This window comes from Arachis hypogaea, chromosome 8, assembly GCF_003086295.3.
Source record: "Arachis hypogaea cultivar Tifrunner chromosome 8, arahy.Tifrunner.gnm2.J5K5, whole genome shotgun sequence".
Classification (NCBI taxonomy): domain Eukaryota; kingdom Viridiplantae; phylum Streptophyta; class Magnoliopsida; order Fabales; family Fabaceae; genus Arachis; species Arachis hypogaea.
In genome coordinates this window covers 18,579,845-18,583,769 of record NC_092043.1, presented here as the reverse complement: position 1 = coordinate 18,583,769, position 3,925 = coordinate 18,579,845, and the positions used below count along the sequence as shown (strand labels likewise).

Genomic DNA, 3,925 nt, shown 5'->3' with positions numbered 1-3,925 from the left:
ACTAAAAAATATTAAAAAGAAAATTAAAATCTTTACCTTGGCAATGATGGAAACAAATCTGAAAGAGTTTGATAAAAAAAAATTTGTAACGAAGAACATAGAAAGAACTACTACTGTGTGAAATTATGTGGTTATGTGCATCCTTTTTTATAGAAAAAAGGAAGGGTACAATTGGTAGATAGAAAATAAATTTGTTACCTAACTCTTCCAACGGTCATTAATTTTTCCAACGTGAATGCAGAAGTTTGAATTTTTAGTTTCTCGTGAACGTACGTTCACAGGTAAAAGCAATTATGGGTTAGGAGTTTCAAAAAATTGCCAAACATAACAATGTGGCGTTCAAAACGTTCAAATGAGCTTTTTTGTTCTCCAACGTGAACCCCAAACACACCTTTAGTGGGGAACCTTTTAATTGACTATGACAATACCAAAAATGACTAGATGATTCTTTACTTTTTGAGTTGTTGGATATTGGTATGTATTTTGAATTGTCTTTTGTTACCAGACTGCTGCTCTATCCTTGATGTGTTGAGCATTTTTTATTTCAAATATATATATATATATATATATATATATATATATATATATATATATATATATTATATCAATATTTTATCAAATTAAGAGTGATTCTTTTGAAACATGTTTTCCTAGTTTGAGGCTGTTTATTTTTTAGTGGAAAAAAAATCATGGTCATTCAGATGAAACTCAATAGTTACATTAACACTTTACTCATTTTGGTGCCCTTATTTTCCCAGCACCATATTTTTTGACGCACTAAACAAAATTTAATGGCAAAATTGTGGGGTTAGGACGACTCCACGTTGGTAGTAATGTGCCTACAATGGTTTGCTACAAAAGTTGGAAGCAATATTTGGAGAATCGCTTTGGAAAACGACCTCTTTGGCATTTCCTTATCCGCATTACCCCATTAACTTCTGCTGAATCTTTATACGATTCCCTCATCTATTTGTCTAATATTCCCTGCTTTATTAAAAATGCGTAAAGTAAAATTGGGCCTTTTGAAACCTGCTATAGTGCAACTTGTTCCCTGGATCTTCTCAAATCGTTAATACACAGTCTGTACAGTTCAGTCATCAGTGATTAACGGAATCAGCATCAAACAACAATTTTTCTTTTTGTTTTGACAAACTAATCAAAAGGTGATAGATGAACAATAGCCGGGGGACTCTCTAACTTGAGTGGGTTTCAATTCTAGGCCTATGAAAATACGAGGCCCATTTTGTAATCACGTAAGCTGATGTTAATCATGATTTTGTGCCAACAATTACAGTTAACAGTTCCCGTCCAAAAAGAAAAAAAAGTTAATTATTCAGTTCGTTTTTATTATTTTACTAAATTTATAATTTACTTTTTTTAATTAAATTTTTACATTACTTTTAATTTTATAATTAAGTTATTTTTATATTAAAAATATTAAAATTAATTTAATATTTTTTTAAAAATATATAATCAAAGATTTAATTAAATTTTTAATTATGCATATTTTTAATTTATAAAAAATATTTTGTTAATTCTAACATTTGTTAGTATTATAATGAAGATCTAATTACAAATTAAAAATAGTCTAAAGATTTAATTAAAAAAATAAAAATATAAAAAATTTAACTATAATTTTTGTAAAAATATAAAGATTAATAGAATGAGAAATGATAGGGGACTAGTAACTTTTGTAACTTATAACCATCAAACAACTATCAATGATGATTTTAATGGTGTGAAAATTGATGTGAAATTTCATCCAATGACTCACTTTTTTTACTGATTATATGCCGGATAAAATTTAATACTTTTTTTACTGATTATATGCCGGATAAAATTTAATAAAGTTGCTGGTCCGTAAACTTAATAATTAAACCTATTAAAAAATGGGTAGGAAATTTCATTAACAAAGAAAATTCCATTTCGAAACTCACTGCTGTTGGATATTTAAAAGTAAAAAAGAAATGCGTTTGCCGGGAGTCGAACCCGGGTCTATTGCTTGGAAGGCAATTATCCTAACCGTTGGACTACAAACGCTTGGTTGATAATAAATGCACGAAGGTAACTTATTATTTAATGACAATGGGTGCTGGAAATTATAATTCGTATCAATTTCATCGAGTTGCAACTATATTCCTTCAAATTATCAAGAAATCTTTTTTATTCAATTAAGATCGGAAAGTGTAATTTTTACAGAAATGACATATTTTTATAACTTTTAAAAGTCTAAAGAGCAGTGCTAAGAGCTAGCAAGTTTTGTGATTTGTAGCTATCAATTAGTTATTATTGGTGTTTTTAATGGTGTGCGATTATATCTAATGGTCTCAATGGCTTTCTGAATTTAGGAATTTGTGGACTGTTTCAGATTCACTGAAAGAACGCTTTGAGAATTGGACAAGTGTTATTAACAAGAAAGAGGAGCGTAACAAGTGACTCATATGTTTTTTTGCAATTATATGGAATAATGTTTGGCTTGAGAGGAATGCATATATTTAATAACAAGGAAGCCGGTGTACAAGAAGTGTTTCACAAATTTTTGACCAAGTATAGAGAGTGGAGTAATACAGATCCCTTTTATTGTTGATGACAATACCAAAAATAATAATAGGAATCGTGTTCAGATTGTTTTTGTTGTGTTTGTTGTCTGAGTTTTTTATTTCTATAGCTCCACTCTATTGTGTTGAGCTCACTTATTCAAAAAAAAAAAGATTACTCACTTCTATTTTGTTGGTTAAGTGTTGTCAAGATTTTAATAAAAGTATTGGTCGGTAGACTTTCTGAATATTATATAAACCTAAAATATAATCCAATTCAATCCAACGTCAAATTTGAAAGTGTGTAGCCGTCTAGGTATTACTCTTCAAAATTGAATAACATAAAATTCCATTGAATGTATATGTTCCCAGTTTTATACATAGTTACATACAGATGGGTGGGTGCTGTGTGATGAAGAATGATAAATATGAAATGAGAAAGTACAGGGGAAGTTTGACCAACAACCATAAACAATAGCTACATAAGATAAGATGGATAACAGAAGGAAGATGAAATGTGATCTTCTATGTAATAATTTGATGACCCCTTCCTGCTCGACTAGGACCAGAGTATGCTTGATGAGCCACCATGAAGCCATTGAAGGGCAACGAAGAATGTGGTATAAGCCTCGAGCCTTCCACGTGCCATGATGAAATGCATAACAACAATACCATCAAGACTAACACAATAATTTGCCATGTGAACAAGACCACACTACTACTAGGATAGTACCTTTTCATCGTTCCTTCATTCATTCATAATCATACATATTTCAAGACCAAAAAGAAAGGTATATATATATATATATAAACATTCTTACACCTTACAGGTGAACAAACAGAATTAGATAATATTAAATATTTCGAAACAAAAAATGTAAATTCTAATTGGTAGAGATTCATGGCCCGTGCTTTTGGCCCCACAAAATCTCATCTCACAACAAATGGGAGAAGATATATAAAGGAGTGATCGAGTTGTGTGTGAATCGTTAATTCGAGACACTTAATAAAGAAATTAAACTACTAATTGAACTACCAATCTACCATGTTGACATGCATATTGACATTTTTAATAGTGCCAATTTTGAAAGATCCACTTAAGTTAGGTACGGCTCCTGGGATTTTCTAAGTTTCCCGATTAAATGGAAACACAACACATATTCTTCCCAACCGCCTCTTAGATAGTGATCATCAAATAATAATTGGTGTATGTATGTGTGCAATAATAAAATATCAATTTGGAATATTGCAGAACCTCTTTTCTAATTTAAGATTTTGGCAGTTTCCTCATTTTTTGATTTGGCAGTATACAATGTTACACGCCAGAAGACCAAGTCTAACTAACTAATAAAGTAATTGCTGGTTGGTTATTATATACGAAGAAGAAG

General features: G+C 30.3%; 1 non-coding gene across 1 annotated transcript; it reads right to left on the bottom strand.

Annotated features, from left to right (window-relative positions):
- Positions 1–1,968: 1,968 nt before the first annotated feature.
- On the bottom strand, positions 1,969–2,040 carry TRNAG-UCC (transfer RNA glycine (anticodon UCC)). The gene has a single exon. It is a non-coding gene; the product is annotated as a tRNA-Gly (tRNA).
- Positions 2,041–3,925: the final 1,885 nt, after the last annotated feature.